At 38.1% G+C, this 15,365-nt stretch overlaps 1 protein-coding gene across 1 annotated transcript in view; it reads right to left on the minus strand.

Annotated features, from left to right (window-relative positions):
* Positions 1-15,365, minus strand: part of LOC101882393 (uncharacterized) — a 771,022-nt gene that overhangs the window by 618,457 nt on the left and 137,200 nt on the right. The window lies entirely within an intron of this gene.

Here is a 15,365-nt window from a genome sequence, read left to right on the forward strand (position 1 = left end):
CAGACGAATCGTTCAACTGAGATGATTCCTTGTAATGATTCGGTCGAACCGATTCCCACTTCACTCAAGTGTATTATTTGACCAAGTGAATTTTATGTATGGACGTTTGCGTATCACAAGTCGCTGTAGTAATACTGTGTTTAAGATTTACTTTAACGGTGCTACTATTGCTTCGTGTTACTCAACATTGCAGCGACAAATAGTCCTAATAAAATTGTCGACTAAGTTGAAAATTAGCAAACAATCTATAAAATAAAAGGAAAACTAAATTCACTACTTCCGAGAGAACTTTTGGTGTTGAACGGTTTAAAACGAACTGAATCTTTACCGAATCAAAACAAACTGAGTCGATTCTTCCTGATCCTTCCCCCGTTTGTTCTCAGCAGGGCTGGAAATTTGCGCGTCCCACGCCCTCTTTCACGACGTCACTGATTGAGTTTAAAATGTGGAACAATTGATTAAAGTCGGTCATTTTCTGCTTCTTTGACTGCACAAATGATTCACTGATGCCCTGGCTTAAAGCCGTGTTTTCACTGACACAGTTACAGACACACATTTACTTCAAATATTTTGCTGAGAGTAGGCTAACAGAAAAAAGTGTGGTAGATTATAGATAATATTTCAGACACACACTAACAAATAAGGAATAAAAAAGAAACCACTTGACAATACTCAGAATTTGTTATGTATGGGTCTGAATAAAATGTTAATATTTGTTTAATTCTATTAACGTCTGATAGCATTTCTTTTTAATTTCAAATAAAACATTTAATTACATAATTTAGACTTCTTTTTCCAGAAAATTACACAATAACAAATGTTTTCATTCAAGATTATACTGTTGAAACATTGGCATTGTATTGTCAAAATTATATAAACATGTCTAAAAAAACTTATGCAATGCACTGAAAGACATTTTCTTTAAATTTGTAAAAAAAAATCAAAAATAAAATTTTTGTCAAACACAGAATTCAGACATTTATATTTATGTTATATAGATGCTTCTATCCAATAATTACAACATATAGCGAAACTAGATATTTATTTACTCACCGGCCACTTTATTAGGTACACGTGTCCAACTGCTCGTTAACGCAAATTTCTAATCAGCCAATCTACTAATCTCCTGGGATTTTCATGCACAACCATCTCTAGTGTTTACAGAGAATGGCCCAAAAATGAAAATATTCACCTGGTGATATATATATATGAGCAATATCACACTCGTAGTATTGCGATATGGGTGTATATCGGCACTGGTGGGAGGCGTGCCCCCACCAGTGCCGATATACAGCTATATCGCACTGCTACGAGTGTAATATTGTGTTTATACAACAGTTTGACGGCATAATTGTGTATATAAAAACAAAATCAAACATGGAGAGTCTCAAAAACCTTTTTGTATGAGGAACTACTTTCTTCTGGATTTAAATCATAAGCTGACAGTTAAACAGCTGAGCGTGCATCTTTTAAACTTTAGATCTGTAGTGTCTGCTTTTTGCTGGCTGTATGTGGGCGGAGTAATACACAAAGGGTAAAGAGGCTGTAGGAGTTCTGATATTGCAGAATATACACGGCTATCAACCAATCAGATTTGAGAACCAGACAGAACTGTTGTATAAATTTATATATATATATTTGAGCTGATAGAAAGGCAACAGTAACTCAGATAGCCAAAAGTTACAACCGAGGAATGCAGAAGAGCATCGCTGAACACAACATGTTCAACCTTGAGGCAGATGGGCTACAGCAGCAGAAGACCACACCGGGTGCCACTCCTGTCAGCTAAGAACAGAAAACTGAGGCTACAGTCCACACAGACTCACCAAAATTGGACAATAGAAGATTGGAGAAACGTTGCCTGTTCTGATGAGTCTCGATTTCTGCAGCAACATTCAGATGGTAGGGTCAGAATTTGGCATCAATAGCATGAAAGCATGGATCCATCCTGCCTTGAATCAACGGTTCAGGCTGGTGGTGGTGGTGTAATAGTGTGGGGGATATTTTCTTGGCACACTTTGGGCCCATTAGTACCAATTGATTATCGTGTCAACGTCACAGTCTACCTGTCCTGAGTATTGCTGACCATACCTTTATGACCACAGTGTACTCATCTTCTGATGGCTACTTCCAGCAGGATAAAGCACCATGTCATAAAGAGTGAATCATGTCAGACTGGTTTCTTGAACATGACAATGAGTTCACTGCACTCAAATGACCTCCACAGTCACCAGAGCTCAATCCAATAGAGCACCTTTGGGCTGTGGTGGAACAGGAGATTCGCATCATGGATGTGCAGCCGACAAATCTGCAGCTACTGCGTGATGCTATCATGTCAATATGGACCAAAATCTCTGAGGAATATTTCCAGTACCTTGTTGAATCTATGCCACGAAGGATTAAGGCAGTTCTAAAGGCAAAAGGGGTCCAACCCGGTACTAGTTAAGTGTACCTAATAAAGTGGCCGGTAAATGCAAATACGCTGTAGGAAATTGTCCACTAGATGGAGACATACAGCTTTGGCTCATTCTAATGTAACACTGAGTATGCAGGGTGTAGGATTGAGCTTTTTTTATTGCCTTTTTTTGTATCCGTACTTCTTGTTTTATATGTTAAATGACTCTATATGAACCTCAGATGAAAAAATTGATCTACATTTTTGCTATTTAACATTCTGTAAACTACAACTTTGCTTATCATGCCATCCCCCGTTATCTCTCAGTTTTGTGCGCAGTCATGTGTGTTTGTTGTAGCCGATGGCAGCTGTTGTTGTTAGCAGTAATTGTACAGCTAAAGCAGTAATTGCAGAGCTGTGAGAAACTATCTGCTTGTATAATGTGCGTGAGACACTGAAATGAGGCTGTTATCACTCTTAAGACTCTAAATCCCTTCATTTTGATTCCTCTCTGTCTGTCACAGCATTTCCACGCTCTTCCGTGCTTTTTATTTGGAAGGAGCTTTGGGCACAGAGCGTAAACACCCAGGGATGATTAGAAACATATGTTTCGGAAGACAGTAGCAAAGTTTGACTACTCGTGTGTTTGTGTTCCAGATCTGTAATTTAGATGCATGTTTTGCTATTCTGAAATTGTCCTCTAAAAATTGTACATTTCCCTCTGGATAGGAAATGACATAGGCTACAAGCAGATTCCTTTCACAACAAACAAACACAAAAACATTGTGCGTTTCTGATTTAATAATGGGGTAAAGCCAAACAAATCGAGACATTAGATCCAGCAAATGCTGCTTATATACACTACCTAACAAAAGTCTTGTCATCGAGTTGTAAGAGCATCAAATAATAGCTTGACTTCTAGTTGATCATTTGGGAAAGTGGCAGAAGGTAGATTTTCTGATGAATCATCTGTTGAGCTGCATCCCAATCATCACAATGTCACGACTCTTAGACAAGGAGAATCCAGATGCGAGTATTTTAATGAACAGGGGACACACGAAAGTTCAAACAAAAGAGAGCCACAGACCACAACGAAGACATCAAACAGACAGTGGAGGATACTGGGAGACAACAGTCAGGAACAAGGACAACAAATGGACTGATAACCAGCACATACCACAGGAGGAATTATATAGCCAGCCAACTGAGGTTCAGCTGGAGGATGATAAGTCAGCTGATCCTAGCACGCTGTCAACACAAAAGGTAAACAAACACACACCCTCACACATGACAACACACAAGGCATGATACATAACATACAGGAGGAACACACAGATCCATAAACCGTGACACACAAATACTGCAGAAGACTTACTACCCACATGGACCCAAGATTCTCAGATTCAGTCAAGTTTGGTGAAGAAAAAAAATCATGGTTTGGGGTTACACTCAGTATGGGGGAATGCGAGAAATCTGCAGAGTGCATGGCAACATCAACAGCCTGAGGTGTTAAGACATTTTTGCTGCCCATTACATTACAAACCACAGGAGAGGGCAGTTTCCTCAGCAGGATAGCGCTCCTTCTCATACTTCAGCCTCCACATCAAAACTCCTGAAAGCAAAGAAGGTCAAGGTGCTCCAGGATTGGCCTTCCCAGTCACCAGAGATAAACATTATTGAGCATGTCTGGGATAATATGGAGGAGGCATTGAAGATGAATCCAAAGATTCTCGATGAACTCTGGGAGTCCTGTAAGAACACTTTCTTTGCCCCTCCAGATGTCTTTATTAATAAGGGATTTGAGTCATTGGAGAGATGTATGGATGCAGTCGTACAAGCTCATGGGAGTCATGCACAATATTAATTATTTTCCCACTGCAGCATGACTTTATATTCTATATTGTACATTATTTCTGTTAAGTGACAAGACTTTTGTCTAAGCAAAATCAGACCTTCCTGTCCTAATTAAATCATTAAAAATCAAGGCTTGATCATATATATATATTTTTAATAAAATGAATAAGTGTAATCTAGATGCATTTGCCTTTCAAATGAGCCACCTTTGACATCAATGATCAACTAGAAGTTATTATTTGTTGTTCCTAAAACTTGAATAAGCGACAAGATTTTTATCAGGTAGTGTACATTCAGATATACCAGTCCAGCCAGACTTAAGAGTTTCATTGTCATTCAGAGCATGTGTGATTATAATCCTTCAGATTTTCTCCATTGTGTCTTTGATCACATGTATAGCCATGATATAACTCATGGGATTTGAAAAGCAGGCATTGAGATTTCAACGGAAATTGTTGTTTCAGTTAAGGTCACGTTTCTGGCATCTCCGCAACAGAGATTACAAGCTTAGAATATCTTAACAGATTTGGCCCACTGTATACTGTAAATAGAAATATGACTTAGGAGACTTGTCAGAGAAAAGGTATCGATAATATAAAGTCAATTCAAACTGTTGATGTTGACCTGTGGTGATTCGAGTCTGTGTGTATCTGACCTCTTTGGTGTGAGTAGTGTGTTGCTGGTGGCTTTAATGCATTTTGAGGTTATTTTTAGCCGGAGGGATGTGGAGAGATTTGCTGGAGTCTCAGATTGTTTGACACCAGGACTTCAGTCAGAAAGACTCTCTCCATCTCCCTCCACATGTTCTCACAGCTGCCTTCATTTATTCCTTCTGGTGGAAAATTAAGTACCCTGGACACTGCCAGGTACAACATTTAGAGATGTGTAAATAAAATAAAAAAGATTTGTTAATAAAATAAAACAAATAAAACTAAACTAGTTATTTAGACAAATGGATGGACGCGGGTGGATGGACAGAGAGAGAAATTGACAGACGGACAGACAGATGGAGAGAAGGATAGATGGATGGACAGAGAGATAAATGGACAGACAGATAGAGAAATGATAGGACAGATTCAGAGACGTGTGGAATGAAAGACAGAGATGGATGGTTGGACGGACAGATAAATAAATGGATACACATTAATATAGATAGAGATGGATGGACAGACAGATAGAGAGAGAAATTGACTGATAGAGAGATGGACAGACAGTTGGATGGATAGATGGATGGATTAAGAGAAAGATGATAGATAGATAGATAGATAGATAGATAGATAGATAGATAGATAGATAGATAGATAGATAGATAGATAGATAGATAGATAGATAGATAGATAGATAGATAGATAGATAGATAGATAGATTTAAAGATGTATGGATGGACAGATGGATGGATAGTTAGACAGATGGATAGATGAATGGACGAACACAGATAGAAAGAGAGAGAGAGAGAGATGGATGGATGGACAGACATTGAGAAATTGACAGACAGAGAGACAAACACACGGAGAGATGTTTGGATGGATAGAGAGGGATGGACAGATGGAGAGAAGGACTGATGGATGGATAGATGGATGGAGAAATTGACAGATAGAGAGACGGACAGACGGATGGATGGATAGATAGTGAGAGAGAGAAAGTGACAGATAGACGGACAGACAGGTGGAGGGGTGGATGGATAGATAGAGAGATATGGACAGATGGAGAGAAGGATGGATGGATGGACAGAGAGAGAAATGGAAGGACAAACAGAGAGAAGGATGGTTGGAAAGACAGATAAATAAATGGACACACATTAATAGAGATGGATTCACAGACAGATAGAGAAATTGACTGATAGAGAGATGGACAGACAGTTGGATGGATAAAGAGAGAGATGAACAGATGGATGGATGGATGGATAGATAAATGGAAAGAGATAGATAGATAGATAGATAGATAGATAGATAGATAGATAGATAGATAGATAGATAGATAGATAGATAGATAGATAGATAGATAGATTTAAAGATGTATGGATGGACAGATAGATGGATGGATGGTTAGACAGATGGATAGTTGAATGGACGAACACAGATAGAAAGAGAGAGAGAGATGGATGGATGGACAGACATCGAGAAATTAACAGACAGAGAGACAAACACACGGAGAGATGGTTGGATGGACAGATGGAGAGAAGGACCGATGGATGGATGGATGGAGAAATTGACAGATAGAGAGAGACAGATGGATGGATGGATATATATATATATATATATATATATATATATATATATATATATATATATATATATATATATATATATATATAGATTAGATAGATAGATAGATAGATAGATAGATAGATAGATAGATAGATAGATAGATAGATAGATAGATAGAGAGAGAGAAAGTGACAGATCTTTTGTTTTACTTTAACTTTATGGCTGATTTGCAGGTCTGCATTGCAATGAAAGTAATTCTGTCATCCAGCAAGACTTCAGCCCTCTATGAAGTAAGACAGACACTCTTTGCCCAAACAGCACCAAAGTCACCCTAACCCATCCGTTCAAATATCTGCTGAAAATCTCAGCTATCTTCGATGTCATCTTGGAATCAGTGTGATTGTTTTCTGGCCACATGCTATATTTCTAATCCAGAACGTTTCCTGGATTTAACCTCTTAAATCACGTACACGGCATTATACTGGCTTAATATCTGTGTAACGTGTATTCTGCACTCTACAGTAGGTCTCTATACACTAAAATGATCTGCTGATGTTATACATCATATAGAAAGCATATGGTGCTGACTCTGATATTGTGGTTGTGCATTTGCTTCTTGATTGTATTCGGGAGAAAGATGACAGCTGGATCAGATGCTTTTGATGAGCAAAGATGCAAAACCCTTGCTTAATCCAGAGAAATGTACAATATAATATTTAATATTACAGGCCAACACGGTGGCTCCATGGTTAGCACAATCGCCTCACAGCAAGAGGGTGAATTGGATAAACTAAATTGTCAGTAGTGTGTGAATAAGTGTGTATGCTTGTTTCCCAGTGATGGGTTGCAGCTGGAGGGGCATCTGCTGTGTAAAACATATGCTGGATATGTTGGAGGTTGATTCCACTGTGGCGACCCCTGATTAATAAAGGGACTAAGCTGAAAAAAAGTCAATGAATGAAGTTGTCGGTTCATTCTGCTGTGGCGGCCCCTGATTGATAATGGGACTAAGCCGAAAATAAAATGAATGAATGAAGTTGTTGGTTGATTCCGCTGTGGCGATTTCTGATTAATAAAGGGACTGAGCCGAAAAGAAATGAATGACTGATGCTGTCGGTTCATTCCGCAGTAGCGACACCTGATTAATAAAGTGACTAAGCCGAAAAGTAAATGAATGAAGTTGTTGGTTCATTCCGCTGTGGCGACTCCTGATTATTAAAAGTACTAAGCCGAAAAGAATGAAGTTGTCGGTTCATTCCGCTGTGGTGATCCCTGATGAATGAAGGGACTAAGCCGAAAAAAAATGAATGAATGAAGTTGTCGGTTCATTCCACAGTGGCGATCCCTGATAAATAAAGAGATTAAGCTGGAAAAAAAATGAATGAATGAAGTTGTCGGTTCATTCCGCTGTGGCGATCCTTGATTTAAAAAAAGGGACTAAGCCACAAAAAAAAATGAATGAATAAAGTTGTCGGTTTATTCCGCAATGGCGACCCCCATCAATAAAGGGACTAAGCCGAAAAGAAAATGAACGAAGTTGTCGGTTCATTCTGCTGTGGCGACCCCTGATGAATAAAGGGACTAAGTCGAAAAGAAAATGAATGAAGTTGTCGGTTCATTCCGTCGTGGCGACCCCTGATTAATAAAGAGACTAAGCTGAAAAGTAAATGAATGAAGTTATTGGTTCATTCCGCGGTGGCAACCCGATTAATAAAGGGACTAAGCCGAAAAGAAAATGAACGAAGTTGTCGGTTCATTCTGCTGTGGCGACCCCTGATTATTAAAGGGACTAAGCCGAAAAGAAAATGAATGAAGTTGTCGGTTCATTCTGCTGTGGCGACCCCTGATTATTAAAGGGACTAAGCCGAAAAGAAAATGAATGAAGTTGTCGGTTCATTCTGCTGTGGCGACCCCTGATTATTAAAGGGACTAAGCCGAAAAGAAAATGAATGAAGTTGTCGGTTCATTCTGCTGTGGCGACCCCTGATTATTAAAGGGACTAAGCCGAAAAGAAAATGAATGAAGTTGTCGGTTCATTCTGCTGTGGCGACCCCTGATTATTAAAGGGACTAAGCCGAAAAGAAAATGAATGAAGTTGTCGGTTCATTCTGCTGTGGCGACCCCTGATTATTAAAGGGACTAAGCCGAAAAGAAAATGAATGAATTTGTCAATTTATTCTTCTGTGACGATCCCTGATGAATAAAAAGACTTAGCTTAAGGAAATTTTATATTTCATATTACTTGAAACAACTGATGTTTTAATTTACATTAAACATCGTTCATATCAAATTTTTAGATATCAACTATTAATATCTGAACAAAAATAAGATACAGCGGTTGACGTGGGCTCATTGATCACCCAAACCGCATTGTTTTTCTCATACATAACAGTTCATTCTTTAATTTTTTTTCCTTCTTTGAAATTAAGTTTGCTGAGAGGAAATCAAGTAGTAATTTCTCTCTCTCATTCTGTGCCTCCACAAAGCACCAGATTAACAAAAAGATTTGACTCTTTTCTTAATCCTTCAACACTCAAGCAGACGCGCCCTCCAGATTGACTTAGATCCGCAATCGCGTGCAGACAAACACACAGAAGTCATGAACCTGGATGCTGAAAAAATGCAGTGCCTCGCTGATGCTCTTTTTTTGAACGTTTTGAATTTGATTCAAGAAAAATTTGATTTCTTTTTAATGTCTTATTGCATCTTTTTACTGTATTACAGTGAGCGTTATTGTTCAGCATCAAAGAGGAATTATTCAAGACCAAATTATGTTTTTATCAAACTGAAATAGTCATTCATTCATCATTTTCCTTTGGCTTCGTCTCGATTTCAGAGATTAGAGCCACTGTGGAATGAACCGCCAACTATTTGAGCATATATTTTATGCAGTATGATGTGTTCAGAGCAAGTTTGAAACTAGCAATCCAATATAAGATCCAATGCAAGATATAGAATTGACGGGGGCTCAGTGGTTTGCACTCACTTTGTCATCTCACAGCAAGAAGAGATTAGATATATAGATGAGATGAAGGGATGGTTAGACGAATGGATAGATGAATAGATGGACACACAGATGGATAGAGGGAGAGATTGATGGACAGCCAGATAGAAAGACATTGACATAGAGAGACGGACAGACAGGTGGAGGGATAGAGGGATAGATAGATAGAAAGAAAGAGATGAACAGATGGAGAGAAGGACAGATAGATGAATGGATGGACAGAGGGATGAGCCAGAGATGGATAAAGAAATGGTTGGACTGATTAAGAGATGTATAAATTTAGAGAAAGAGAGAGATGGACAGATGGATGGATGGACAGACAGATAGAAAGACAAATCGACTGATAGAGAGACTGACAGACAGTTAGATGGATGGATGGATGGATGGATGGATGGACGGGCAGATCGATGGATGGACAGAAAGATAGAGAGATAAATCGACTGATAGAGAGACGAACAGACAGTTGGATGGATGGATGGATGGATGGATGGATGGACAGATGAATAAAGAGAGAGATGAACATGAAAAGAAGGACAGACAGACAGACAGACAGTCAGATAGACAGATGATAGCTAGCTAGCTAGCTAGATAGATAGATAGATAGATAGATAGATAGATAGATAGATAGATAGATAGATAGATAGATAGATAGATAGATAGATAGATAGATAGATAGATAGAGAGATAGGGAGATAGGGAGATAGATAGATAGATAGACAGACAGACAGACAGACAGACAGACAGACAGACAGACAGATAGATAGATAGATAGATAGATAGATAGATAGATAGATAGATAGATAGATAGATAGATAGATAGATAGATAGATAGATAGATAGATAGATAGATAGATAGATAGAGTGATGAGAGATAGTGATGGATGGATGGACAGGCATGGATAAGAAATTTAAATTGCACTGTCACCTCACAGCAAGAAGGTCACTGGTTTGAGTCCCGGCTGGGCCAGTTGGTGTTTCTGTGTGGAGTTTGCATGTTCTCCCCGTGTTGGCGTGAGTTTCCTCCGGGTTCTCCAGTTTCCCCCACAGTTCAAAGACATGCTATATATGTGAAATGACTAAATTGGCCATGGTGAATGTATGTGAGTGTGTGTGTATGGGTGTTTCCCATTACTGGGTTGCGCCTGGAAGGGCATCCGCTGTGTAAAACATATGCTGTAATAGTTGGTGGTTCATTCCAATGTGGTGACCTCTGAAAAACAGTCTAAGCTGAAGGAAAATGAATGAATGAATTTTCAAGAAGATTTGCAGAACTTTGACAGATTAAAAGATTACAGAATATTCTTTAGGGTTATTTTGGTCTTTAATATTTTATTTGATCTTTTTGGATTAATGCATTTATAATGTATTCATGGATTGAACGTATTTTTTGATGTTTGTTTGGCATCATTCATCACATGCACTTTTGTTAAACCTGGCTGTATAAGATGAGCTGTATAAGTGAATGGGATGAACTAAATTGTCCGTAGTGTACGAGTGTGAATGAGAATGAGTGTATATGGGTGTTTCCCAGTACTAAGTTGAGGCTGGAAAGACACTCACTGTGTAAAACATATGCTGGATTAGGTGGTTCATTCCGCTGTGGCGACTCCTGATTAATCAGAGACTAAGCCGAGGGAAAATGAATGAATGAATATTCAAGATACCAAGAAGATTTGCAGAACTTTGACAGATTAAAAGTTAACAGTATTCTTTACAACTTTTTCTCTTTATTATTCTATTTAATCTTCTTGAATGAAAACATTTATAAAATATACATGGAACGATTTTTTCATATTTTCCTTGCATCACATTCAGTTTTGTAAAATCTTCCCAGCAGACACACAACATCATAAGAAGTTAATGTTAGGTTAGATTAAAGTTGGCAGCATCTAAGGACAATGTTATGTTGACGTCCAATAGTGACGTGAAATGAAGTTGATATTTTGTTGTTATTAGGTTGTGTTGGCACTTGCAAGAGAAATTTGGGATCTCAAAAATTGCAAACAGCGTCAGGTGGAGTCGCGAAAACAAAAACTGCAAAAAAAATAAAATGATGTACATCCTGGGACGTACTTTGCAATCTCCAGAAATGTATGTAGTGGTACGTAATCAAAAAGAACCTGGGTTGTTGTTTTTTTTCTTATGGCTTAATCTGTTCAGTAAATATAAAAAACATCAATCTTTTTGTTTGTTGTAATCTTTTTACCATTTGGGGAAAAAAAAACCCACAAACAAACCATCCACGCTTTTTTCAGTTTAGTTTTCTTGTCTTCATCTGATGCATATGGATGCATATAATCCCATATCTCAACGGTTTCGTGTTGACTTCATGGCAGTTAGCGTGGCTTCAGTGCTTTATCTAGGCCATTGTAAATGAACGTGGCAGAATCTCTATTCTCAGGTGAGAATCTCATCTCCTCCGCCAGAGATGAAAGAGAGTTTGAAGCTCATCTGAATTGCAAATAGTGCCATCATACTTCACTGGCAGCTTAACTTATTTATGAAAGCTCTTTTTCTGTTCGTTGTCAGCAGGCATAGTCTTGTTGGGCTGTGAATGGAAAAGAACTTTTCTGTGATCATTTAAGCAGAGCACACATACAGCTTAATTCATGAGGCTTTGATAAACTTTTATTTTAGCAATGCCAAAGTTTACTTTTAAAACTTGTAGCTTAGAACTTTATTGAAATTGATTGTGTATATTGTAATCAGTAGGATTCTACTGTCGATTTTAATTTGAGCTTCAATTAGTTTTGTTAATTTGTTGCGCATGTGTAAAATATTTAAATTAAAACAATATTAATTCTGATGAGGCAGTGGCGCAGTAGGTAGTGCTCTCGCCTCACAGCAAGAAGGTTGCTGGGTCGCTGGTTCGAACCTCGGCTCAGTTGGCGTTTCTGTGTGAAGTTTGCATGTTCTCCCTGCCTCTCCCTGTTTCCCCCACAGTCCAAAGACATGCGGTACAGGTGAATTGGGTTGGCTAAATTGTCCGTAGTGTATGAGTGTGTGTGTGTGTGGATGTTTCCCAGAGATGGGTTGCGGCTGGGCATCTGCTGTGTAAAAACTTGCTGGATAAGTTGGTGGTTCATTCCGCTGTGGCGACCCTGGATTAATAAAGGGACCAAGCCAACAAGAAAATGAGTGAATGAATGAATAATTCTGATGCTATAACATTCATATGTTATAACCAGGGCCAGACAGAATCTGTGGACATTTGTTGCTATATATCTATGCAGAATTTTGCAAAAAAAAAAAAAAAAACTGTGGTTTTATGTAGAATGATATTGGGGAGTTACAAAAAACTTAAAATATGAAATATTTAATTTAAAGTTTCAATAGATCTACTTCTTTGGTAAACAAAGCAAGTCTCTCATATACTAAAAGACAGAAAATATTACTTTACAATCTGTATTGTAATTTAATCATATACTTATTGAAACTGATTGTTTATATAGTAACCAAAAGGAAACTGATGTAGCTTTTAAATTGAGCTTGAATTAGTTTTAACAGTTAATTTAGTGATTTTGTTGCACAGGTTTGCTATTAAACAATATATATGTTATGTCAGTTGACATTTCTGTGTGGAGTTTGCATGTTCTCGCCATTTTGGCATGGGTTTTCTCTGGGTGCTCCGGTTTACCCCACAGTCCAAGGACATATAGGTGAACTGGATGAACTAAAAATTGGCCACAGTTTGTGAATGTGAGAGTGTATGGGTGTTTCCCAGTTCTGGGTTGTGGTTGGAAGGGCATCTGCTGTGTTAAGCATATGCTGGATAAGATGCCGCTTCATTCCGCTGTGGCGACCCCTGATAAAAAAAGGGACTAAACCGAAGGAAAATAAATAAATGACTGTTTGCTATTAAAGTATTAAAATTTGAGCTGATAGAAAGTCAACAGTAATTCAAATAATCACTCGTTACTACTGAAGTATGCAGAAGAGCATCTCTGAACGCACAACACATCCAGCCTTAAGGCAGATGGGCTACAGCAGCAGAAGACCACACCGGGTGCCACTCCTGTCAGCTAAGAACAGGAAACTGAGGCTACAGTCCACACAGACTCACCAAAATTTGATAATAGAAGATTGGAAAAACATGGCCTGGTCTGATGAGTCTCGATTTCTGCTGCAACATTCGGATGGTAGGGTCAAAATTTGGCATCAACAACATGAAAGCATGGATTCATCCTGCCTTGTATCAATGGTTCAGGCTGCTAGTGGTAGTGTAATGGTGTAGGGGAGATTATCTTGGCAAACGTTGGGCCCATTAGTACCAATTAAGCATTGTGTCAACGCCACAGCCTACCTGAATATTGTTGCTAACCATGTCCATCCCTTTATGACCCCAGTGTACCTATCTTCTGATGGCTACTTCCAGCAGGATAGCGTGCCATATTATAAAGCGTGAATCATCTCAGACTGGATTTTTCACTGTACTCAAATGGCCTCCACAGTCACCAGAGCTCAATCCAATAGAGCACATTTGGGATGTGGTGGAACAGGAGAATCACATCATGGACAAATCTGCAGTAACCGTGTGATGCTATCATCTCAATATGGACCAAAATCTCTGAGGAATAATTCCAGTGGATCCAACCTCATAGTAAGGTGTACCTAATAAAGTGACCGGTAAGTGGTGTAAATCCATTTGTGTATATAAAATTTATAAATTTAGATATATACTATTGAATAATCCTGTACTTATATATTAATTATGTAATTGCACCTCATTTACATTCACAAAATTTTTTTATTAATATTATTTCAGCAACTTTTAATTCAGTCTTCTTCTTCAGAAGTTATCTCTCAGTAAAAAAGTGAGCAAATACTTGCCACTTAGAAATCCAAGATAATTCCCACTTCAGAATTGTGACTCCGAGCACAAAAGTCTGCCTGATTTAAGACATAATCCATGTTTTATCACAAACAATGTGAGATAACTTACAAAGTTCAGTACACAGAGGTCAGGGCTTCATCACAATAGTGTTGCTTCTTGCCAAGTGTAAAGGTGATTAAAACCACACACTGTGACGCACCTTGTCAGTCGATGCATTACGTGATCAGATCAAGCCCGATATTATTAGAATTCATATATCCCTGTGTAATCAGCTTCTGTAATGCGCCTCATCAGTTCAGTCCCCATACTGCTTATCAGGGACCCTCAGTGTTAAGTCTCAAATCCCTCGTTTTCAACAGATGTGCAGACCCCATCCGCAAAATTACACATCCCACTGGCAAGACTTACTGCTTAAGTCATGTGGAGGCTTCTTCGTAATCTTCCTAGAGCTGCATTTGCTTCTCAGTCCTGGTCTTGGAGAGCTGTGCATTATAGATGCTTTCTAATATGACACCACTAATCTATAAGGTTGAAAATGATGTATGTGTGTCAGGTAATGGAGGAATGTCAAATATACTACAAATAACGCATTTTTAATGCTACAAAGAAGAGTTAACCCTTGTGCACTGTCCAAAATTGCTACCCTTTTGTCATGTGCAGGATCAAAACATCCAGATTAAACTGCTGTAAAAATGCATCAGATTAATTTTTTTATTTTTTATTTTTTTGCAGAAATCTGTCAATGAAGCTCATTTCTAATCAAAACTACTAATGTTTTTTAAAATGACAGGATTTTAACTCTTTAATTGCCAAATTCACAAATCATTTCACTGATTTGGTAAAAAAAACACACACAAAATGACGTATTTTCAATAAAAAATGTAATTTTGGACTGGTTATTTTAAAGCTTTTAAATGTTTTGGACATGTGAACGATTAGTAATAATAATAACAATAATAATACATTTTATTTGTAGCACTTTTCCTACATAAATGCAACTTAAAGCGCTTCACAAACAAGCAATGTAAAATAAACCACATAAAAAATGTACAGACAAATACTGCATAATAA

This window comes from Danio rerio, chromosome 18, assembly GCF_049306965.1.
Source record: "Danio rerio strain Tuebingen ecotype United States chromosome 18, GRCz12tu, whole genome shotgun sequence".
Taxonomy (NCBI): Eukaryota; Metazoa; Chordata; class Actinopteri; order Cypriniformes; family Danionidae; genus Danio; species Danio rerio.